Source organism: Salvelinus alpinus, chromosome 4 (assembly GCF_045679555.1).
Source record: "Salvelinus alpinus chromosome 4, SLU_Salpinus.1, whole genome shotgun sequence".
Classification (NCBI taxonomy): domain Eukaryota; kingdom Metazoa; phylum Chordata; class Actinopteri; order Salmoniformes; family Salmonidae; genus Salvelinus; species Salvelinus alpinus.
In genome coordinates, this window is record NC_092089.1 from 86219168 (window position 1) to 86246365 (window position 27198).

At 41.8% G+C, this 27198-nt stretch overlaps 1 protein-coding gene across 3 annotated transcripts in view; it reads left to right on the top strand.

Moving 5' to 3' along the window:
• LOC139574644 (protocadherin-1-like) overlaps positions 1–27198 on the top strand; it is a 403011-nt gene that overhangs the window by 243074 nt on the left and 132739 nt on the right. The window lies entirely within an intron of this gene.

Sequence of the window (27198 nt, forward strand, 5' to 3'; positions counted from 1 at the left end):
CCAATCCTTGTACCTTTTGCAGAATATCAGTCTGTCCCTGACGTTTTTTCTGGAGAGAAGTGGCTTCTTTGCTGCCCTTCTTGACACGAGGCCATCCTCCAAAAGTCTTCGCCTCACTGTGCGTGCAGATGCACTCACACCTGCCTGCTGCCATTCCTGAGCAAGCTCTGTACTGGTGGTCCCCCGATCCCACAGCTGAATCAGACGGTCCTGGCGCTTGCTGGACTTTCTTGGGCGCCCTGAAGCCTTCTTCACAACAATTGAACCGCTCTCCTTGAAGTTCTTGATGATCCGATAAATGGTTGATTTAGGTGAAATCTTACTGGCAGCCATATCCTTGCCTGTGAAGCCCTTTTAGTGCAAAGCAATGATGACGGCATGGGTTTCCTTGCAGGTAACCATGATTGACAGAGGAAGAACAACGATTCTAAGCACCACCCTCCTCCTGAAGCTTCTAGTCTGTTATTCGAACTCAATCAGCATGACAGAGTGATCTCCAACCTTGTTGACAAGCTTGCCCTTGTCCTCGTCAACACTCACACCTGTGTTAACGAGAGAATCACTGACATGATGTCAGCTGGTCCTTTTGTGGCAGGGCTTAAATGCAGTGGAATGTTTTGGGGGGGGATTCAGTTCATTTGCATGGCAAAGAGGGACTTTGCAATTAATTGCAATTCATCTGATCACTCTTCATAACATTCTGGAGTATATGCAAATTTCCATCATACAAACTGAGGCAGCAGACTTTGTGAAAATTTATTTTTGTGTCATTCTCAAAACTTTTGGCCACGACTGTATTTCTGGATATGCCTCATACCGGCTGTATTTATATATATGCATCATACTGGCTTTATTTCTGGATATGCCTCACACCGGCTGTATTTCTGGATATGCCTCACACCGGCTGTATTTATATATATGCATCATACTGGCTTTATTTCTGGATATGCCTCACACCGGCTGTATTTCTGGATATGACTGATACCGGCTGTATTTATATATATGCATCATACCGGCTGTATTTACAGTGCGTTCGGAAAGTATTCAGACCCCTTGAATTTTTCCAAATTTTGGAATTTCCTATTCCAAAATGTTTTTTTTAATTATCTCATCAATCTACACAATACCCCATAATAACAAAGCAAAAACAGGTTTTTAGATATTTTTGCAAACGTATTAAAAAGAAAAAACAGAAATACCTTATTTAAATAAGTATTCAGACCCTTTGATATGAGACTTGAAATTGAGCTCAGGTGCATCCTGTTTCCATTGATCATCCTTGAGATGTTTCTACAACTTGATTGGAGTCCACCGGTTGTACATTCAATTATTTGGACATGATTTGGAAAGGCACACACACCTGTCTATATGAGGTTCCACAGTTGACAGTGCATTTCAGAGCAAATACCAAGCCATGAGGTCAAAGGAATCGTCTGTAGAGCTCCGAGACCATCCCTGCCGGGAAGCATGGGGATGTTTTTCAGCATCAGGGACGGGGAGACTAGTCAGGATCGAGGGAATGATGACTGGAGCAAAGTACAGAGAGATCCTTGATGAAAACCTGCTCCAGTGTGCTCAGGACCTCAGACTGGGGCAAAGGTTTACCTTCCAACAGGACATCGACCCTAAGCACACAGCCAAGACAATGCAGGAGTGGCTTCGGGGCAAGTCTTTGAATGTCCTTGAGTGGCCCAGCCAGAGCCCGGACTTGAACCTGATCGAACATATCTGGAAAGACCTGAAAATAGCTGTGCAGTGATGCTCCCCACCCAACCTGACAGAGCTTGAGAGGATCTGCTGAGAAGAATGGGAGAATTTCCCAAATACAGGTGTGCCAAGCTTGTAGCGTCATACCCAAGGAGACTCAAGACTGTAATCGCTGCCAAAGGTGCTTCAACAAAGTACTGAGTAAAGGGTCTGAATAATTATGTAAAAGTGATATATCTGTGTTACATTTTCAATACATTTGCAAAACAAAAACAAAAAACTGTTTTTGCTTTGTCATTGTGGGTATTGTGTGTAGATTGATGAGGGGGGGAAACATATTAATCAATTTTAGAATAAGGCTGTAATGTAACAAAATATGGAAAAAGTCAAGGAGTCTGAATACCTTCTGAATACACTGTATGCATCATACCGGCTGTATGTATTTTGAAAGTTATACATCTTGAAAACTTGATTTCTGTCATGCAAAACATTTTGGGACTATATCAACAATGTACTAATGAAACAAATACACACAAAATTATAGTTTCTCATTTGAGAGACCAGCCCAATATCCAACTAACAAGACCATCACTGTACAACATCCCCAATGTCCCTGGTCTGTGTCCAGACACTATCCACAGCCTCCTATTCACCTCTATCTGGTCATCCAGCAGTCCCCCTATACATGGGTTCCTCTTGGCAAGATAATGGAGAGTAATTCCATTACCCCGGGCCTGGATCCCTTGTGTGTTTCCTGCAGACCCCCTCCTCGCCCTCCTAATGTGCTCATTTCCTCCTTCTAATAGGGCTGGGTGTCTGTGGAGCCCCTGGGAAAATGAGGGAGAAAGAGTACAGGTGTAGGATCTTAATTTAATGCTGAGGATTTTCCTGCACAACAGGAAATGCAAACCTATAGTGTATTCAAGGTCTAAAAAGGCTTCTAAAGATGTCCATTAATTATAATCCACATAATAATTCACATTTCCTGTTACTGTAGGATTATTTTCCTGCTGTAGCGAACTAGCTCAAATTAAGATCCTGCATCTGTAGGAGAGGAGAGGGAGGGAGAATGGGAGAGGGTGAAAGGCAATGGGGTTTGGTGCAATGACATGGGGGGATAGAGAGAGAGTCTTCATGGAAAGGTAATAAAAAGAGGGCGAATGATGGGTGCTGTTGTCTCTATCGTATAGGTCAACCAGGAGGCTGGTTGGAGAAGCTATAGGAGGACGGGCTCATTGTAATGGCTGGAATGTAATAAATGGAACGATACCAAACACATCAAACATATGGAAACCACATGTTTGACTTTGTTCCATTCCAACCATTACAATGACACCATCCTCTTATAGCTCATCCCACCACCCTCCTCTGATCTCAGGGTAATGCTTCTTCAAATAGAAAAGCCATGTGTACAGTGTGAGGGTATAGAGCAGGGGTTTTCAAGTCTTACCCTGCGAGGTCCGGACTACTGCTGATTTTCTGATTATTAATTGCACCCACCTGGTGTCCCAAGTCTAAATTAGTCGCTGATTACAGGGGAACGATGGGGAGAAAAAAGCAGTGGAACTGGCTTCGAGGTCCAGAGTTGAATATGAGTGTAGAGTGTTACAGAGCTATAGGGGGATATGGCTATAAGTAAGCAGTTTGCTTGGGATTACAACTCCAATCCAAGAATATAATTACTAGTGTTCAGAAACACTGTCTTCTAGGGATGTGATACGATGGGTTCTATGATGATGATGACGATGATGATCACTATGATGATGGTGGTGATGATGAGGATCACTATGATGATGATCACTGTAATGATGGTGATGATGATGATGATCACTATGATGATGGTGGCGATTATGATCACTATGATGATGGTGGCGATTATGATCACTATGATGATGTGGTGATGATGATGATGATCACTATGATGATGGTGGCGATTATGATCACTATGATGTGGTGATGATGATGATGATCACTATGATGATGGTGGTGATGATGATCTCTATGATGATGTGGTGATGATGATGATGATGATGATGATGATCACTATGATGATGGTGGTGATGATGATGATCACTATGATGATGATGATGATGATCACTATGATGATGGTGGTGATGATGATGATCACTATGATGATGATGATGATGATGACTATGATGATGATGATGATGGTGGTGATGATGATGATGATCAGTATGATGATGGTGATGATGATGATAATGATGATGCTGATGATGATGATGGTGATGATGATCACTATGATGATGGTGGTGATGATGATCACGATGATGATGATGATGATGATCACTATGATGATGGTGGTGATGATGATCACTATGATGATGATGATGATGATCACTATGATGATCACTATGATGATGATGGTGATGGTGATGATGATGATGATCAGTATGTTGATGGTGATGATGATGATCACTATGGTGATGATGATGATCACTATGGTGATGATGATGATGATCACTATGATGATGATGGTGATGGTGATGATGATGATCACTATGATGATGATGATGATGATGATCACTATGATGATGATGATGATCAGTATGATGATGGTGATGATGACTATGATGATGATGATGATGATGATGATCACTATGGTGATGGTGGTGATGATGATGATCACTATGATGATGATGATGCTGATCACTATGATGATGATGATGGCGATGACGATCACTATGATGATGATCATTATGATGATGGTGGTGATGATGATCACTATGATGATGATGATGATGATGGCGATGACGATCACTATGATGATGATCATTCTGACGATGATGGTGATGATGATCACTATGGTGATGGTGGTGATGATGATGATCACTATGATGATGATGATGCTGATCACTATGATGATGATGATGGCGATGACGATCACTATGATGATGATCATTATGATGATGGTGGTGATGATGATCACTATGATGATGATGATGATGATGGCGATGACGATCACTATGATGATGATCATTCTGACGATGATGGTGATGATGAATACTATGATGATGGTGGTGATGATGATCATTATGTTGATGCTGATGATGATGATGGTGGTGATGATGATCACTATGATGATGATGATGATGATGATGATGATGATGATGATGGTGGTGATGATGATCACTATGATGATGATGATGGTGATGATGATCACTATGATGATGGCGATGACGATCACTATGATGATGATCATTATGATGATGGTGGTGATGATGATCACTATGATGATGATGATGGCAATGACGATCACTATGATGATGATCATTATGATGACGGTGGTGATGATGATCACTATGATGATGATGATGGCGATGATGATTATTATGATGATAGTGGTGATGATGATAGTGGTGATGATGATCACTATGATGATGGTGGTGATGATGATGATCATTATGATGATGATGATGATGATGATGATGATGGTGGTGATGATGGTCACTATGATGGTGGTGATGATGATCACTATGATGGTGGTGATGATGATCACTATGATGGTGATGATGATGATCACTATGATGATGGTGGTGGTGGTGGTGATGGTGATGATAGTCACTATGATGATGATGGTGGTGATACTGATCATTATGATAATGATGATGGTGGCGATGATGATCACTATGATGATGGTGATGATGATCACTATGATGATGATGATGGTGGTGGTGGTGGTGATGATGATGGTGGTCACTGATGATGATGGTGATGATCACTATGATGATGTGATTGATGATGATCACTATGATGAAGATGGTTATGATGATGATCATCATTATGATGATGATGATGATGATCACGATGATGATAGTGATCACTATGATGATGATGATGATCACTATGATTATGATGATGCTGATGATGATAATAATGATCACTATGATGATGCTGATCATGGTGGTGGTGATGGTGGTGGTGATGATGATGATGATGATGATGATGATGGTGATGATGATATGAACCACTATTTCTTCACTTTGACAATGATGATGAGTATGATTATCATGGTGATTGTTCAACACCCCTTCACTTCCTGTGGGCCATGCTTAGAAAACATTTACATCTCCATCTCCAGTACAACATGGAGCGTCCGCCCTGCTCTCTCAATCACATCAGATCTCAATCTTCCCTAGCATCAAGTAGAAATGCATTGAGAGCAGGCAGGGAAGAGGGCAAACCGCCATTCAGATAATTACGTTACATTTGGGAGTAGCCTCATGCATTATCGAAGGGGAGGGCTGGCTGCTGAGTGTCTGTCTGGGCCGCTGTGGTGGTTAGGGATGATTATAAGGCTGCTCAGCGGTCCCCTGTTGGTATGGAGACGATTGCAGCCCTCTTTTGCAAAGTTGAGTGGAGAGTCTGTGTGTGTGAGAACTCCGATAGTGCAGATGGTCCTCAGTGATATGCATAGCCATTCTTTCAGACACACTGTCCTCATCCCTCAGGCACTGTAAGGTATTGCCACGAGAGAGAGAGGGAGACAGAGAGAGAGAGAGACACAGAGAGAAAGAGAACTGCACCATAGTAGGAAGAGGATCACAGACACTGCTGGGTTTCTGACTGGCGGGAGGGGTTGAGAAGGAAAAAAGTGGACCGGGAGAGGAACAGAGAGACCAATTATTTTCTTTATATTCAGTTGATGGGCAATGCTTTTGACATGCATCTGTGCATATGCACGTGTGTGTGTGTGTGTGTGTGTGTGCTGTAATCATACAGTATACCAGCCCATCCTAAAGCCCTGCCCCTGTCACCCAAGCCTGCAGCCTTATCTCATGATTGCATCAGCCATACAGTATTGGGTCAGAAAAAATATGCACACAAACAAACATAAGTACATACAAATGATGTCTGAGGGAGAGAGAGACAGGGAGAGAGAGACGGAGGAAGATAAGGTAAAACGTCTTAACCCTTTGAACATCTGTGCCATTGTCAGGGACTGTATCCGAGCACTACTTAAGCGTGTCTCGTGTGATGAGGACGTCGCGTAAAATGCCCATTACACTCTGGTTTGCAGACCAAATAGCCAAGTAGCCTCCCGCAGACCGCCTCGCTCTGCCTCCCTCCTTCCAACTTCCTCCCTCCTCCGCCCATCCCCTTCGAACCAACACACATCGAGGGAAATCAACTCCATAATTTGTTTCAAATGAGCAAACAGCTACTTTTTTCCGTAACTGTATACAACATCCAATCTGTCCCCAAAAGATTCAATCATCAGCCTTATTTAAGATTGCAAAACACAGGAAATAGTTTTGATAGTCCCAAGGAACGGGCAAAACAAGCCCAGATCGAAGTAGATTTTGTGTTATTTTTTTTGTCGTCAGGAGATGGAAAATGATGCTTTACCAACTGTCTTAACAGTAGAACAGCTGAGCCTTTCAGCCCATAAGTATCTGCCACAGAACGCTGTGGGGCACCCCCTTTAGCAAACACATCAGATTCATCTACTGCTTTGTTATCAACCTAAATAAAATGATTGATTGATTGAATGAATGAATGAAGTCATGTCTTGAGAATAACTTGTATATTTTGAATAATTTGATATTTGATATTTTGACGTGAAAAAAATGCATGTAAAGATACGTTTTATATTATACTGCAACACGTATCATGTTCTTGACATTTATTTTACAATAAAAACACCACAATGTAATACATTTGATACATTTTATTTGAAGATTTGATTAGTAATATAGTTATAGTAAGCAATACAGTCCAGTAACAGCTTCTTTTTACACAGTAAAGCGTAAAAGAGAATATCAACCCGCAAGGCGCGCAGGTCAAATTAATTGCCGTAAACACATGCGCCAACGCTTGATAAATAGTACATAACACAAATATAAAGAATAAAGAAATATTTGTGGAAATATATGGAAACAAGAGTCATGTATTGATTGTACAGGACACTGTATTGTGCCCTTACCCATACCTTTACACAGGAATCAATCTCCTCTTCTCTCCTCCATTATGCTCCGATATCACAGTCGGCTTCGGTGCCTTGTGTGAGCAAGACCCAAAAAGAAATCGTTGCACTGGGCCTTGTTTCCGTGTACACCTGCCAACCTGGCAATGTTTCTTCTCTTCTCTCCTGGGTGAGCTGTGGTGCACGGGGAGAAGGATGCTTTCACTGTTAGACCTGTTCTGTCTCTCAGGCTTCTGAGGCTCAAAGTCAACATCAGAATCACAGGAAGTTCCCACAATATCATCAGTACGGTCGATTTCAGGCTCAATATCCGATCCTCCATCTGACTCCAGCTCATCCAAATTCTGTAACATCTGCAATGAGGTAAGCGTCCATTCGTTTGTTTTGGCTTGCAATTGTGACCTACACACGTTGTACATTGTACTTAGTATCTGATTTGAATCTCTCCGAAGGGAGATTAAATACCATTTCCAGCCTTTCTAAATAAAAAAATGAGACCGCCCAAAATTATTCATAATTACACTATTGTTCTAAATTCAATTACCTTCTTCATCCTACTTATCATTCAGATCATACAAATTCAATTGTGAAGTCATGTGCACAAATGTCAGTTTCTATCATTCCTACATCCAATTCATTCAGTGTGGAGAGAGACACATTATCACCTGGGTGATGTTCTACAGCTCATTTGTCTTGAGCCCTTAAGGTAGTACTAGGTGGAAGAAACAGGTAAACTGCCTTTAAATACCTTTCTGTTTGAGATAAAGACATTCTGACAACTGAACAATGTTAAATCTGAATATTTAGGAAGAGTCAGGAAAGGAGGAGGGCGTTGCTTTCAAAATGGCAGATTTGTTTACAAAATCAAATGTCAGTGGCCGTTGGCCTATGGCGGTTGTATTGTTAAAAAATGTAACAGTTGCTCTGCATCTTAATTTGTCGTCAACAACATGAAAATAAATGCTTTCTCCTTGTTTACTCATTTCCAGCTACTTTTCATTGGAAACGAGGGACACTTCCACCTGTCTTCTAAACACTGCCCATCTGATATTATAGACATTTCCTTGTTTTTGAAAGAAAATCATTTTTTTTTGTCCATTAAAATAACATCAAATTGATCAGAAATACAGTGTAGACATTGTTAATTTTGTAAATGACTATTGTAGCTGGAAACAGCAGATTTTTTATGGAATATCTAAATAGGCGTAAAGAGGCCCATTATCAGCAACTATCACTCCTGTGTTCCAATGGCACGTTGTGTTACCTAATCCAAGTTTACATTTTAAAAGGGTAATTGATCATTAGAAAACCCTTTTGTAATTATGTTAGCACAGCTAAAAACTGTTGTACTGATTAAAGAAGCAATAAAACTGTCCGTCTTTAGACTAGTTGAGTATCTGAAGCATCAGCATTTGTGGGTTCGATTACAGGCTCAAAATGGCCAGAAAAAATATCTTTCTTCTGAAACTCGTCAGTCTATTCTTGTTCTGAGAAATGAAGGCTATTCTATGCGAGAAATTGCCAAGAAACTGAAGATCTCATACAACTCATTGTACTACTCTCTTCATAGAACAGTGCAAACTGGCTCTAACCAGAAGGAGTGTGCACAACTGAGCAAGAGGACAAGTACATTAGAGTGTCTAGTTTTAGAAACAGATGCCTCACAAGTCCTCAACTGGCAGCTTCATTAAATAGTACCCACAAAACAGCAGTCTCAATGTCAACAGTGAAGAGGCGAGTCCGGCATGCTGGCCTTCTAGGGCCTAATCAGGAACAGTTTTCAGCTGTGCTAACATAATTGCAAAAGGGTTTTCTAATGATCAATTACCCTTTTAAAATGATAAACTAGGATTAGCTAACACAACGAGCCATTGGAACACAGGAGTGATGGTTGCTGATAATGGGCCGCTGTACGCCTATATAGATATTCCATAAACAATCAACCGTTTCCAGCTACAATAATAATTTACAACATTAACAATGTCTCCACTGTATTTCTGATCATTTTGATGTTATTTTAATGGACATAAATGTGCTTTTCTTTCAAAAACAAGGACATTTCTAAGTGACCCCAAACTTTTGAACGGTAGTGTATAGTTTTCATTTCAGTGGCGGTGGTGGAAAAAGTACCCAAGTGTCATACTTGAGTAAAAGTAAAGATATATTAATAGAAAATTACTCAAGTAAATGTAATTGCTAAAATATACTGAAATATCAAAAGTTAAAGTATAAAGCATTTCAAATTCCTTATATTAAGAAAACCAGGCGGCACCATTTTCTGGTTTTTTAGCCAGGGTCACACTCCAACACTCAGACATCATTTACAAACCAAGCATGTGTTTAGTGAGTCCGCCAGATCAGAGGCAGTAGGGAGGAACATGAATGTTTTCTTGGTAAGTGTGTGATTTAGAACGTTTTCCTGTCCTGCTAAGTACTCAAAATGTAACAAGTACTTTTGGGTGTCAGGGAAATGTATAGAGTAGAAAGTACATCATTTTCTTTAGGAATGTAGTGAAGTTAAAGTAAAAGTTGACCAAAATATAAATAGTAAAGTACAGATACCCCAAAAACTGCTTAAGTAGTACTTTTACATATTTTTACTTAAGTACTTTACAGCACTGTTCAGTTGATGTGACTATTCTAGCTGTTGGGAATAGTTGACTGTATATTTCACTCAATAGTCTGGTCTACCGCACGCAATCCAACGTCCAGATAAAAACAACTCCAACATGTTTTCTCTCAACGGAAAAAACGTGTCCTGGGCACATTTTCATCTGGATGTTGGGTTGAGCACACTTCACAAAATTCAGACTTTCTCTTGTTTTTAAATGTCCACCAACCCTCAAAGGCATTTCCCATGATAAACAATGAACAGCCAATCTTTAGGGGATGAACCCCTGAGAGGGAGAGATGGAAGAAGAGAGGAAGGAGCCATTCAGGTCATTAGGTCACAGTGGTGGGCACGTCAGTGGAGCGCAACACCACCATCTGTTCATGTGCCTATTTTGTTGTTTTTTGGTTCCTATGGGGGTCTTTGCTCTTTGACATTTGTCCTGTAAACCCCCTTCATCACGTCCCCTCCTTACTCTCTAAGTCCACACCAAGAGGGAGGAGAGGATATTGGGGAATGAGGGACTGAGGTAACGAGAGGGGAGAGAAAGGAGTGGGAGGATTGGGATGATGGTTGTACACAGTGGGGGTGGAGGGAAGACAGGAAGTGGAACGCTAATCAAAGGCAGGCCACGCCGTGTGGAACCATTCCCACAGAGCACTGCCGACCCATGTTTCCCACAGAGCACTGCCGACCCATGTTTCCCACAGAGCCCAGTCATGCTGAAAGGCTGCCCTGCCCCTGGCCCTTGTCCCACCGCCACAAAAATGTGTCCCCACAAAAATGTTCCCCCAGAGAACCAAAGTTCCCATGGAATGCCACTGTGCAAAGTCCTGTGACTCGTTTCTTCAGAACAGACGACATGACACATGTTCTCCCAAATTGGAATTTCAGACCTACCGAAATATTCCCTCTCTCTCTTAAACTTACTTTTACATTCTATATTGACTCCTCTCTGTCTTGATCATGTCCTCCTTTCCTTATCCCTCATCTTCTCTCTCTCTCTCTCTCCCTCTCTTTCCCACTGAATATTCTCAGTCACTCAAATTCTGACACTATCTCTCTTATTATATCTCTGTGTGTCTCACTGTCTATCACTGTGTCTCTCTGTCTCTCATTGTGTCTCACTGTGTCTCTCACTGTGTCTCACTGTCCCTCAATGTGTGCCTGTCTCTCACTGTGTCTCTGACTCTCATTGTGTCTCTCACTGTGTCTGTCTGTGTCTCACTGTCTCTCAATGTGTGTCTGTCTCTCACTGTGTCTCTCTGACTCTCACCATGTCTATCTGTATCTCTCTGTCTGTCTCTGTCGCTCACTGTGTGTCTCTCTGTCTATCTTTGTGTGTCTCTCTGTCTATCTCTGTGTGTCTCTCTCTGTCTATCTCCGTGTGTCTCTCTCTGTCTATCTCCGTGTGTCTCTCTCTGTCTATCTATGTGTGTATCTCTTTGTATATTTCTTTCTCTGTCTTTGTCTCTCTCTGTCTGTATCTGTGTCTCTCTCTGTCTCTCACTGTGTCTCTCCATGTCTATCTCTGTCTCTCTCTGTCTGTATCTGTGTCTCTCTGTCTCTCACTGTGTCTCTCCATGTCTATCTCTGTCTCTCTCTGTCTGTATCTGTGTCTCTATCTGTCTCTCACTGTGTCACTCTATGTCTATATCTCTCTGTTCTCTGTGTATCTCTGTGTCTCTCTCCCTTTCCTCTCACTTTCTCTCCTCTCCTCTCCTCTCCTCTCCTCTCCTCTCCTCTCCTCTCCTCTCCTCTCCTCTCCTCTCCTCTCCTCTCCTCTCCTCTCCTCTCCTCTCCTCTCCGCTCCTCTCCTCTCCTCTCCTCTCCTCTCCTCTCCTCTCCTCTCCTCTCCTCTCCTCTCCTCTCCTCTCTCTCTGTTGTTATGAGGCTATAGGGGTGAGAGAGAGGAGAGATCTGGGTTGTGGTGGCTGTGTGCCTTCATGTCTCTATCCCACCCTCCAAACCCCACCATCCCTCTGTCCCTCAGCTCTAGGCTCCTTTCTCCCCACTCCTTGCTGCCTGTGAAGGGCTCTCTAGGGCCTGCTCAGGGCGCCTTTCTCCCCTCTCCCTGTCTCCAAATGAGCAGCCTATGATGGGGCTGGCAGTCGGTCAAACCCCAGGCCCCCTGCAGCTGTCAGGGGCTCCCGGCGTAACCACAGCCACAGCTACTTCGTCCTCAGAAGGGCCTGCTGAAGGAAAACTCTCTCTCACACACACATATACGTAGGCACAAGCATTTCGCTACACCCGCAATAACATCTGCTAAATATGTGTATGTGACCAATAAAATGTGATTTGATATGTACAGAGGAGCAAGCGGCAAGTGAACACACACACAGAGGCAGACGATGGATATGGCACCATCAATCCTATTCACATATAACATTACGTTTGTACACACATACCAGCAGACACACAATTCACAAGTCTCTCTCTCTATTTCTCTCTCTCTCTCACACACACACACACACACACACACACACACACACACACACACACACACACACACACACACACACACACACACACACACACACACACACACACACACACACACACACACACACACACACACACACACACACACACACACACGTGATATAATGTTGTAAGTAGTGGCCCACAGCTGTGATAAACACTGTACTGAACTGAGACACTTGCTGGGATATTCTTGCAAGCCAATATCTTTGTAAATGAAGAAAACATATCCAGGAGGAAGGGAAGGTTCTTGTGTGTGTGTGTGTGTGTGTGTGTGTGTGTGTGTGTGTGTGTGTGTGTGTGTGTGTGTGTGTGTGTGTGTGTGTGTGTGTGTGTGTGTGTGTGTGTGTGTGTGTGTGTGTGTGTGTGTGTGTGTGTGTGTGTGTGTGAGAGAGAGAGAGAGAAATAGAGAGAGAGACTTGTGAATTGTGTGTCTGCTGGTATGTGTGTACAAACGTAATGTTATATGTGAATAGGATTGATGGTGCCATATCCATCGTCTGCCTCTGTGTGTGTGTTCACTTGCCGCTTGCTCCTCTGAGACAGCAGGTGCGGTAGAGCGAGAGAGTCAAAAACAGCAGGTCCGGGACAAGGCAGAACGTCCGGTGAACAGGTCAGGGTTCCATAACCGCAGGCAGAACAGTTGAAACTGGAGCAGCAGCACGACCAGGTGGACTGGGGACAGCAAGGAGTCGTCAGGCCAGGTAGTCCTGAGGCATGGTCCTAGGGCTCAGGTCCGAGAGAACAGAAAGAGAAAGATAGAGAGAGAATTAGAGGAGCATATTTAAATTCACACAGGACACAGGATAAGACAGGAGAAGTACTCCAGATATGACAGACTGTCAACTTGCAGAAGAGCTTGTTCACACTGACAATATAGCATATGTGTAAATGACACTGTCCTATCACTCGTTGGTGTTGATTTCAGCACAAATTGGATATGCTCTAATATACTGCAAAAATGCCCAATTGACTGGCTCGTTGAACTCGGGATGGCCTAGCGGTGATAGTGGTTCCTATCCATCACTCGTTGGTGTTAATTTCAGCCTGTCCATTTGGTGATAGTAAATCCCTCATTAAACACATTGGAAATGTACACTATCCATTTTCAATATAAAATGTACAATGCCAATATATTACACTGCCATAAAGTCAGCCATCAGTCAATAAGGAATCACACTGACACCAAACTCACTTTGTCCAACTCTTTTAGTAACCAACTATCACATATTTCAGAGCCAGCCCAGAATTCATAGCGCCTTCTGTTAAAAACATTTTAAATATCTAAAACATAGTTACATTTGAGCTGTGGGTCCAGTTCCGACATTATGTGTAGGCCTAGCTGATGCGCCCCGAATCCTGAGTTTCGGGTAGATAGATCATTCGGAGCCCAAGCAGCGACCTTAATTAGTGCTGAAAAGGCACTTATTTCGGGGGTTGCTATGGGGTCCCTGAACGAGCTATTGTCCAGAAACGTGTAGGGTCAGTCTCTATAGGCCGTGGCGGTTTCAATGCACCTAGTCTTGTGATTCTAAGACCTTTCTAAAGCTCGTCATTTTCGCGATGTTAAAAATTAATTGAATACATTGCAAATGGACGAGGCTGTTTCTCGGACTGAAAACATCCTAGAGCCATATAACTCACCGTGCACTACCGCCTTAAGCTCTAGAACATGTTTATAAAGTTTCAGAACTCTAGGTCTGACGGTTCTTTAATGGTTCGAACGCCGTTATCTATTGCAGGCTCTGTGTGTCTGTAAGCCCCACACCGTGTCACTCCATCGTGGTTGTATGTGTGTGTGAGTTTTTTCTTGGACATCTAACGGGAGAAATGACTGATTTACAGTTCATGAGGGTTGCCTAATCACACATTACATTTTGGAAAGACGTAACCTTTTTAACCCTTCGAAACAGACACTATGACCCCAATTTAAGGCACTTCCGGGTGTCACAGGAAGCAGAAAGTAAAAATATATCCTCAGTGGGGGAGTCTTTTACAGAATCCCGAGTTTCAAGTCTTTACGCTAAGAACTGACTAATTTAGAGAGGGTTGAATGCAGTGTTTAACTGTAGGTTGTGAAATTAAAAGCACTTTTAGGTTCAATTTAACCACTTCCGGTTGCTCCAGGAAGCATAAAATCAACACAGGTAATCCTCATAGTGGCTTGATGGATTGTCATTGAAAACAGTTTGATATGGCAATCATAACTCACATAGGCAACAGGTTGAAGTTAGGGGAGCAGGCAATATATTCCTATGGGGAGAGATGTCAATGTAAACTGTTAGAAGAAAACACCCTGTGTTAACTGTTAACTTTTCTAGGGTAGGGGGCAGCATTCGGAATTTTGGATGAAAAGCATGCCCAAATTTAACTACCTGCTTCTCGGGCCCAGAAGATATGATATGCATATAACTGGTAGATTTGGATAGAAAACACTCTAAAGTTTCCAAAACTGTTAACTTCTTGCGACTACAGGGGGTGCTGTTCCGAATTAGCATTTTGTCGTCTCCAAATTAAACTGCCTAGTACTCAATTCTTGCTCGTACAATATGCATATTATTAATTATATTGGATAGAAAACACCTTCTAGTTTCATACAACGTTGAAATTATGTCTGTGGGTGACCCAGAACACTTTCTACAGCGAAATCCATGACAGACAGTGAAAGGTCTGAGAGCGAAGCTCTGGTTTCAGATCAGTTTTTAAGGTCTCTGTCTATCCTATGGAACGACACGAACTGCACCCGCCTTCCCCTGGATGTCAGTAACCAATGAGAAGTGGAATGGGCCTTCTAGGTAGCTCTCAGAGGTTATAAAAGACCAAGGAGTGAGAGTAGCCCCCCTTTCGACGCTCGCCCTTACGCAGGATGGGACCTCCGGACGCCATTTTCACAGGCTCGGTTATCAACTTGAAATGTATCCGTCTGTAATTTAATTCGATATAGGACTTAGAAACATCATAAGGTAGTTAATTTAAACCGTTTTATAGCAATTTATATCCGTTTAGTGCGATTTTGAGGAATTTCTTTGTTGTGCACTCTGAAACTTTGGACACGTTTTGGTGTCCCGTTCGATCGTTAGTGGATATTTCGAAGGACAGAGGACATCTATCGACCAAAAGACGTTTATAACATAGAAAGGATACATTGCCCAAGAATATGATGGAAGAACAGCTCAAAGTAAGCAATATTTAATATGATAAATTGTTGTTCTGTCGAAATATTTTAAACGCATATTTCGCCATTTTGTTTGGTATAGCTTTGGTATAGCTTCACTTGGCGAACCCTGTATTGAAAAGTAAGGATAATTTTAAAAATGTAAATCAGCGGTTGCATTAAGAACTAATTTGTCTTTCGATTCCTGTCAACCCTGTATTTTTTAGTCAAGTATATGATTAGCTTTTAATTAAACTAGATCACTCTGATAGATGACGTCAGACATATTGAGGCTTGATTTCCTAGTATTTTCATTGTGTAACCACGGTTTTGTATGGCTAAATATGCACCTTTTCGAACAAACTGTATATGTATGTTGTAAAATGATGTTACAGGAGTGTCATCGGAAGAATTCTGAGAAGGTTAGTGAAAAAATTAATATCTTTTGGCGGTGGTTACGTTATAGCGCTCTTTGGCTGGAATCGATGCTCTGGTAACGTTTGCACATGTAGTATGCTAACTTATCGATTTATTGTGTTTTCGCTGAAAAACGCTTAGAAAATCTGAAATATGGTCTGAAATCACAAGAACTGGGTCTTTCCATTGCTATGCTTTGTCTATTTTTATGAAATGTTTTATGATGAGTAAATTGGTCATACACGTTGCTCTATCTAGTAATTCTAGTCGATTTGTGATGGTGGGTGCAATTGTAAACTGTGATTTCTACCTGAAATATGCACTTTTTTCTAACAAAAACTATCCTATACCATGAATATGTTATCAGACTGTCATCTGAAGAGGTTTTTTCTTGGTTAGTGGATATCAATATCTTAGTTGAGCCGAATTGGTGATAGCACCTGAAGGAGTAAGAAACTGATGGAGTTAGAATAGTGGTGTATTTTGCTAACGTGTTTAGCTAATAGATTTACATATTTTGTCTTCCCTGTAAAACATTTTAAAAATCTGAAATGGTGGCTTTATTCACAAGATCTGTATCTTTCATCTGGTGTCTTGGACTTGTGATTTAATGATATTTAGATGCTACTATCTACTTCTGAAGCTATGCTAGCTATGCTAATCAGTGTGTGGGGGGTGGGGGGTGCTCCCGGATCCGGGTTTCTGAGGCAGTAAAAGTTAACCTTTCACGAGTATCTACCCCGGGTCCGGGATCACCCCCCACCCCCCCCCACACTGAGTAGCATAGCCTAGCATAGCGTCACAATTAAATAGTAGCATCTAAATATCATTAAATCACAAGTCCAAGACACCTAATGAAAGATACAGATCTTGTGAATAAAGCCACCATTTCAGATTTTTAAAATGTTTTACAGGGAAGACAAAATATGTAAATCTATTAGCTAACCACGTTAGCAAAAGACACCACTTTTCTAACTCCATCAGTTTCTTACTCCATCAGGTGCTATCACCAATTCGGCTAAACTAAGATATTGATAGCCACTAACCAAGAAAAAACCTCATCAGATGACAGTCTGATAACATATTTATGGTATAGGATAGGTTTTGTTAGAAAAATGTGCATATTTCAGGTAGATATCATAGTTTACAATTGCACCCACCGTCACAAATGGACTAGAATAAATACATAGAGCAACGTGTTTACCTAATTACTAATCATCAAACATTTCGTAAAAATACACAGCATACACTAATCGAAAGACACAGATCCTGTGAATACAGACAATATTTCAGATTTTCTAAGTGTCTTACAGCGAAAACACAATAAATCGTTATATTAGCATACCACATATGCAAACGTTACCAGAGCATTGATTCTAGCCAAAGAGAGCGATAACGTAAACATCGCCAAAATATATTAATTTTTTCACTAACCTTCTCAGAATTCTTCAGATGACACTCCTGTAACATCACATTACAACATACATATACAGTTTGTTCGAAAATGTGCATATTTAGCCACCAAAATCATGGTTAGACAATGACAAAAGTTGCCCAGCTGGTCAGACAATGTCGTGCGCCATATTAGACAGTGATCTAGTCGTATACATAAATACTCATAAACGTGACTAAAAAATATAGGGTGGACAGCGATTGATAGACAATTTAATTCTTAATACAATCGCTGATTTACATTTTTTAAATTATCCTTACTTTTCAATACAGTTTGCGCCAAGCGAAGCTACGTCAAACAAAATGGCGTCATAAGCGATTAACATTTCTCGACAGAAACACGATTTATCATAATAAATTGTTCCTACTTTGAGCTGTTCTTCCATCAGAATCTTGGGCAAAGAATCCTTTCTTGGGTCTAATCGTCTTTTGGTCGAAAGCTGTCCTCTTGCCATGTAGAAATGCCCATTGCGTTCGGCATGAACTGGAACCGTGCCCAGAGATTCACAGTGTCTCAGAAATAAATGTCCCAAAATCGCACTAAACGGATATAAATTGCTATAAAACGGTTTAAATTAACTACCTTATGATGTTTTTAACTCCTATAACGAGTAGAAACATGACCGGAGAAATATAACTGGCTACACTAATGCTTGGAAAAAGAGCAGGTCGGTGTCCACCGCGCGCCCGACGCATCTGGAAAAGAGTTCCTACCTACACGTGTTTTTGTTTTATAGGGGCTGTGATTGCGCAATCGATACCATTCAAATCGTCATCACGTAAAGGCATCCAGGGGAAGACGTAAGCAGTGTCCGTATCCTGATAGCGTTCACAGTGGCCTTTAAACTGACTCCAGATCAGGGGCCAAAATGTGTGAAATCTGACTCCATGTCAGGGAAATTGCTGTAGAATGAGTTCTGTTCCACTCAGAGACAAAATTCCAACGCCTATAGAAACTAGAGAGTGTTTTCTATCCAATATTAGTAATAATATGCATATTGTACGAGCAAGAATTTAGTAGGAAGCCGTTTAATCTGTAATGCAATTATGCTAATGAGAAAACAGCACCCCCTGTAGTCGCAAGAAGTTAAAATAGTGTCTGTGAGTATAACAGAACTGATTTGGCAGGCGAAAACCTGAGAAAAATCCATTCGGGACGTAGTTTTTTGTTTTGTTTTGTAGATTTCTATTCAATGCCATTAGAGTATCCATTGACTTAGGTTTCAAATTGCAGTTCCTATGCCTTCCACTAGATGTCAAAAGTCTTTTAGAAATTGTTTCAGGCTTGTATTCTGAAAAATGAGGAAGTAAGAGTAGTCTGAATAAGTGGACCCTAAAGTGTCACAGAGCTTTTTCATGCGTGCGACCGAGATAGTGCCTTTCTTGGAGGTTTTTGGATATAAAGAGACTTTATCGAACAAAAGGAACATTTATTGAGTAAATTAATGTCTGCTGAGTGCAACCATATGAAGATCATCAAAGGTAAGGGATTAATTTTATCTCTATTTCTGACTTGTGTAACTCTTCTACTTGGCTGGTTACTGTTTGTAATGATTTGTCTGCTGGGCTATGTTCTCAAATAATCGTAAGGTATGCTTTCGCCGTAAAGCATTTTAAAAATCTGACACCGTGGTTGGATTCACAAGAAGTTCATCTTTAAACCTATGTAAAATATGTTTTATTTTCTGAATTTTTATAATGAGTATTTCTGTATTTGAATTTGGCGCCCAGCAGTTTCACTGGCTGTTGAAGAGGTGGGACGCTAACGTCTCACGTACCCAAGAGAGGTCAAGGGTTGATTCCACACGGTCAAGTTTAGGCTTGAGCAGATTGGGAGGACCGTAGGAACTTTTCTGTGGTTGAATTGTGTTTCTAGCTTCAACGGTTCTGCCACTGTCACCCAAAAGCACTTCAAATTTAGTCAGGCTTCATTTTGGGCCTACTTTTTTTGCATGGTCGATGTGGTCAGACCGAGCAAGCTACGGTCAAGTGGGGCATCTCCTTGAACTCGGCACGGCCTAGAGACTAGGTTGATGCAATTTGTTTCCATTTCTGTGATGATTTAAGCCTGCACATTTTGGGATTTCAGCCCTATTTGATGGTAAAGTTCATCCATCCCCTTTAGGATATTGAAGGGAACCATTCAATGTTTTCATGTTGATTTATGTAGAGGTACAGATGACCCTGAACACGTGTCAAAAGGAATTTTGAAAATTGTCTGCACAGAAGCAGAGTTAGAGCATAACCTGTAAACCCATGTTATCCTTCAGGAGAAACTCGGATGTGTCAGACTACATTAACCTCTTTGGGCTGCAGGGGCAGTATTGAGTAGCCTGGATAAAAGGTGCCCATTTCAAACGGCCTCGTACTCAATTCTTGCTCGTACAATATGCATATTATTATTACTATTGGATAGAAAACACTCTCTAGTTTCTAAAACCGTTTGAATTATATCTGTGAGTAAAACAGAACTCATTTTGCAGCAAACTTCCTGACAGGAAGTGGAAAATCTGAAATCGATGCTCTGTTCCAGGGCCTGCCTATAAATGTGCTTGATATTTATTAGTATACATGCACTTCATACGCCTTCCACTAGATGTCAACAGGCAGTGAGAGGTGAAATGGGGTGTCTAGGTAGATCTGAGGTCGAATAAGAGCTCGATTTTCAACCAAGATCCTATTAAAATCACAGCAAGATATGGATGAGTTTGCACTTCCTACGGCTTCCACTAGATGTCAACAGTCTGTAGAACCTTGTCTGATGCCTCTACTGTGAAGAGGGGCCGAATGAGAGGGGAATTAGTCAGGTCTGCCATGACCTGACCATGCTCTAACCATGCAAGTTCACATGAGAGGGAGCTCTGTTCCATCGCTCATCTGAAGTCAATGTAATTCTCCGGTTGGAACGTCATTCAAGATTTATGTTAAAAACATTCTATAGATTGATTCAATACATCGTTTGACATGTTTCTACTGACTGTTACGGAACTTTTGGACATTTCGTCAGCTTTTAGTGAACGCGCTTCCTGACGTTGGATTTGTTTACCAAACACGCTAACAAAAATAGCTATTTGGACATAAATGATGAACATTACCGAACAAAACTGACATTTCTTGTGGAAGTGGGAGTCCTGGGAGTGCATTCCGACGAAGATCAGCAAAGGTAAGAGAAGATTTATAATGCTTTTTATGAGTTTTGTTGACTGCACAATTTGGCGGGTAACTGTATGGCTTGCTTTTGTGGCTGAATGCTGTTTTCAGATTATTGAATATTGTGATTTGCTGTAAAGCTTTTTGAAATCTGACACAGCGGTTGCATTAAGAACAAGTGTATCTTTAATTCTATGTAAAATATGTATCTTTCATCAAAGTTTATGATGAGTATTTATGTTATTTGACGTGGCTCTCTGCAATTTCTCTGGATATTTTGGAGGCATTTCTGAACATGGCACCAATGTAAACTGAGGTTTTTGTATATAAATATGAACTTTATCGAACAAAACATATATGTATTGTGTAACATGAAGTCCTATGAGTGTCATCTAATGAAGATCATCAAAGGTTAGTGATTCATTTTATCTCTATTTCTGCTTTTTGTGACTCCTGTCTTTGGCTGGAAAAATGACTGTGTTTGTCTGTGATTTTGCGGTGACCTAACATAATTGTTTGTGGTGCTTTCGCTGAAAAGCCTATTTGAAATCGGACACTTTGGTGGGATTAACAACAAGAGTACCTTTAAAATGGTACAAGATACATGTATGTTTGAGGAATTTTAATTATGAGATTTCTGTTGTTTGAATTTGGCGCCCTGCACTTTCACTGGCTGTTGTCATATCATCCCGTTATTGGGATTGCAGCCATAAGAAGTTAACGGATTCGCCTTAACACGCCTCAACTGGATCTATAACTTTTTGGGGAAAAAACAAAAAATGTAACCATCACAAAATGCACATTGTACAATTTCTAGTAAAGTACGATAGATAGATGTCTGGTTCTATTTTTCCTTACACCCTAGGCTTATGCACTTTGATGTGAGGCGGTCAAATTAGCGCTGTATTACCGTTTTTGACCTTTAATTCCACAAAATGTGCATTAACTCAAAGAGCGTTGTGGCCATCTTGTTTCTGGGCTAAAAGTACATTTGGCCACCCCTGTGCTCAACGAATTGTGCCTTCAAAGTCCGTTCCGTTTCCGAGAAATGGCCATGTCCATTTGGGGATGAAATGTCCATTTGCCATATTTAGCCAGTCTCCATCTGGTGGGATTTTCCAGGAACAGCAGGAAAAAGTCAACTTTTTAAAATGTTTATATCGCGGTAACGATGTGTCCTGGAAACTTTATTTGTTGACTTTCCAGATTGACTTCCCAGGCCCTGAGGGACAACCTAAGGCCGTCTGCCTATTTTAATAACACCTGCTGACATCTAGTAAGGGAACGTCCATTTGCCATATGGAGATCCTCATCAACCATGAGGGAAATGCCACAAGCATCCCTTATGTAGGTTACGGTAAGGGTTAAGGTAAGGGTGAAAGTTTGGTATAGGGTTAAAACAAACCAAAAATATGCGAATGCCTAGAACTGGGATTGAACACGCGACACTCGGAGCTGGAGCTCCCAGTTTAGGCCCATCCACCATCCCCATCCACAGCGCCCTAGCTACATCCACCATCCCCATCCACAGCGCCCTAGCTACATCCACCATCCCCATCCACAGCGCCCTAGCTACATCCACCATCCCCATCCACAGCGCCCTAGCAACATCCACCATCCCCATCCACAGCGCCCTAGCTACATCCACCATCCCCATCCACAGCGCCCTAGCAACATCCACCATCCCCATCCACAGCGCCCTAGCTACATCCACCATCCTCGTCCACGATGCCCTAGCAACATCCACCATCCCCATCCACAGCGCCCTAGCTACATCCACCATCCTCGTCCACGATGCCCTAGCAACATCCACCATCCCCATCCACAGCGCCCTAGCTACATCCACCATCCCCATCCACAGCGCCCTAGCTACATCCACCATCCCCATCCACAGCGCCCTAGCTACATCCACCATCCTCGTCCACGATGCCCTAGCAACATCCACCATCCCCATCCACAGCGCCCTAGCTACATCCACCATCCTCGTCCACGATGCCCTAGCAACATCCACCATCCCCATCCACAGTGCCCTAGCAACATCCTGGCCTACTTGATGGTAATAGTGCTCACCGTTGCCCCTAGTGGCCAGTTTTGAAGTCATCTCAGGACGTCCTGCTTACCTGGACAGACATTGAATTACCCAGTAATGCTGAATGCCAGTCGAGACAGTCTTGTGAGTACTGCCAATGCTAGCAATGTTTATTATAATGATTGCATATTCACTGGATGAACGGTGTTTGTGTGTATATTCCAGTCCAGTGGATTACAGGCTCCATGCAATCACTGGGGAATAGTGTGGCTGTATGGCCATCTGTTATGGAGGGCCCTTGTGCTGTACTTTTACCCACAACTACACACACCCGCCCTCCCCATAGCCGAGACCTCATCTCACCCTGCCACCCTCCAGGGGGGATGGGCATGTGGGGGTGATTGGACGTGTCAAGGCCCTGTGCCCTGCAGTATTGAGTGCTGTGTCTCAGGCTAAGACAATTCTGTGCTACTCTTCAGCCCCCTCTGCCCTCCGGTCTCCTCATTCTGCCTGGGTGATGCATGTCCCCTTGCCCTGGGTCGGGCTGCTGGCTGCCTGCCTGCCTGTTTGCCTGCATGGGGAGACGGAAGAAAAAAGAGGGATGGAGCAAGAGAGGGAAAGAGAGGGGATGATTTATTTAGCTGGAGCTTTTGTTTATTTGTTCTTATCTGTGGTGGCCTGCTGCACTCTTGTCGAGGCAGAGGGTGTGTTTGTGTTTGTGTGTGTCAGGGTAACACTGACCCCCCCCTAATGGTTCCATGGCTGCAGCAGTAAATTGCAGCGTGGCGGACAGGCTCCCTACAACTGATGTAGAACAGCCAGGAGTGCTGAGAGCTGCATTTCTGCCAATGACAACAACTGTGTGTGTGTGTGTGTGTGTGTGTGTGTGTGGGTGTGGGTGTGGGTGTGGGTGTGTGTGGGGAGTCGGGTCCAAAATAATTGTCACCCTTGATAAAGATGAGCAAAAAAGACTGGATAACCTCTACCGCTTCTCTCTCCCGGATCCGGGATCCTCCTCATCAAAAAAGCTGACTAGCATAGCCTAGCCTAACGGGACAGGGATATCATATAATATAATTTTCATATTCAATCACAAGTCCAATACAGCAAATGAAAGTTAAACATCTTGTGAATCCAGCCATCATTTCCGATTTTAAAAATGTTTTACAGCGAAAACACAATACGTATTTCTATTAGCTAACCACAATAGCCAAACACACAAACACATTTATTCACCGCAAAGGTAGCTTTCGCAAAAACCAGCAAAATATATAAAATTAATCACTAACCTTTGGACAACTTCATCAGATGACAGTCTTATAACATCATGTTATACAATACATTTATGTTTTGTTCGAAAATGTGCATATTTATAGCTACAAATCCTGGTTATACATTGTGAATACGTAGCAACGATTCACCAGAATCTCCGGAGATATTTTGGACACTCACCTAATCTGACCAAAGAACTCATCATAAACTTTACATAAAAATACTTGTTGTATGGCAAATGAAAGATACACTGGTTCTTAATGCAATCGCTGTGTTAGATTTTTTTAAATAACTTCAACATAACATACAGCTTGCGTTATTGTGAGACAGCACTCACCAACACGGCGGAGAATAGGAGTCAACATTTTACACAGAAATACGAAATAACATCATAAATGTTTTCTTACTTTTGCTGAGCTTCCATCAGAATGTTGTACAAGGAGTCCTTGGTCCAGAATAAATCGTTGTTTGGTTTTAGAATGTCCATTTCTTCTGTCGTTCCCAACCTCTCTTGGCGCAAAGAACGGAAAACTCCAAAAGTCCCAATAAACATTGAATAAACTGATAAAACTCGGTTGAAAAAAACGACTTTATGATGTTATTATCATATGTATCAAATAAAATCAGAGCCGGAGATATTCGCCGTGTATACCGAACGCTTTTCAGAAGACAATGTCGAGCTCCCCCGCGCCTTCGAAGACAAAGAAAAGACCGGACCTGTCACTCCAAAAGCTCTTATTCGACCTCAGATCAAGCTAGACACCCCATTCCACCTTCCACTGCCTGTTGACATCTAGTGGAAGGCGTATGAAGTGCATACATATCGATAAAAAAAAGCCAGTTGAATAGGCAGGCCCTGAAACAGAGTCTCGTTTTCAGATTTTTCACTTCCTGTATGGAAGTTTGCTGCCAAATGAGTTCTGTTTTACTCACAGATATAATTCAAACAGTTTTAGAAACTGCGCAGTGTTTTCTATCCAATAGTAATAATAATATGCATATTGTATGATCTAGAATTGAGTACGAGGCAGTTTAATTTGGGCACGATTTTTTCCAAAGTGAAAACAGCGCCCCCCTATTGACAAGAAGATAATAATAATATTTTTTGATATTTGTTTTTATAAATTGTTTTTAGTATAAAATAATATAATGCACTCATTTGTTGTGAATACAATATAGTTCAGTATTTGTATTATTTATTTTATACAGTCTTTTCTGCTCTGCTATGCTGATGTGTCTGGGTTCATGTCTGTGTCTGGGTGCATGTCTGTGTCTGGGTGCATGTCTGTGTCCTGGTGCATGTCTGTGTCTAGGTGCATGTCTGTGTCTAGGTGCATGTCTGTGTCTGGGTGCATGTCTGTGTCTGGGTGCATGTCTGTGTCCTGGTGCATGTCTGTGTCTGGGTGCATGTCTGTGTCCTGGTGCATGTCTGTGTCTGGGTGCATGTCTGTGTGTGAAGGAATGGACAGGCCTACAGGTTCTCTGGTAAAGGTCATACATGCTGCATAATGTAATTGAGTACAGAGGACAGGGTTGGAGCCAACTCTTAAAGCGGCAATCAGCAGTTGAAACAATAACAAAACACGATCCCCACTCCTGTTTCGGTAAAAAGCTGGATAGATGGATGTGGCTGATAGAGCTATGGATGCAAGAACTTACCATCCATGATATCAACATTATAGTTTTAACCATGTGTTGAGGCTGTGCAGTGTTTGTTACATTGACTTTCTTTGCAAATATTGGAGTAAAACAAGGTTATATTTGTGGTTCTGATGGGGTATGACAGATGAACTAAGCTCATGAGGCATTTAGAAGTTATATTCTTCAAGAATCAATGGGTACATATCATTCATTTATAAGTCCAAAAATGAATGTAGCAACTGCAGATTGCCTCTTTAAAGTACACTTGTCTACTCTACTCTAGCCAGCACAAGGACACTGGTTCAAGCAATACAAGTCAATGAGCCAAACTTGGCAATGCCAGAGCAATGCTGATTCACCGCTTGAGAAACGTTTAGATCCACTGATTACCAGACCAATGGATCTGATACTTTGAATAAATCACTCAGGAGCATCAAGTTGAAGGGAGAAATGGATTACGCCGTTAGAATATACTGTACAGCTCATTTGTTAGAAGTAACCAGAGTTTTTTCAGAGCTTTATAGTCTGGTTTTATTTTACCACCTCCTTTTGTGGCGAGATAAGAACATTTACAGACCTTAGGATTGATGCATACTTTCATACTCAGGATGGTAACAAAGCATGAAAGGAGTATATAGTAGCTATTTACCATAGGTCTAGTGAGCCATTCACCCACTTGCCTCTCTCTGAGAAAACAACGAATCAATTTCAGATGGTGGTAAAGTTTTGTGCATAAACCCCACCCCCTATCCCAGATAACTCACCAAATAGACCATAAACCCCACCCCTATCCCATAAACCCCACCCTCTGTCCCGGTAAATCTAGCTCTACACAACTTCCTTCCTCTCTCTTTCTCTCTTCCTGTCTATCCTTCCCTCCTCTCTCTATCTATCTCTCTCTACCCTTCCCTCCTCTCTCTCTATCTCTCTCTACCCTTTCATCCTCTCTATCTTTCTCTACCCTTCCCTCCTCTCTCTCTCTCTCTCTCTCTCAAACCTGAGTCCCACTAAATAAGTCCATACCACAACAATTGAGTTGATTATTTTACGTATTTACTAACAAGCTAAAATTATAATATAAGCTACACATACACAACACACACAGTCTAGGCAATTGATTAGAACTTAGTACAATGAAAAAGGTCCCTAGCGGGCCAACACAAAATGACACGTGTTACACAAAATAGGGATTTCGAAAGAGAGAGTGCACGAGAGAAAAGCACACCTGGGTACATTTGTAACCTATGCTTAGTTTAGCCCTAACCTTGCCCCGAACTGCCGCTCTTATGTGTCAGACTATAATGCAGACATCAGGTACATATTGTGAAAACTCTTCA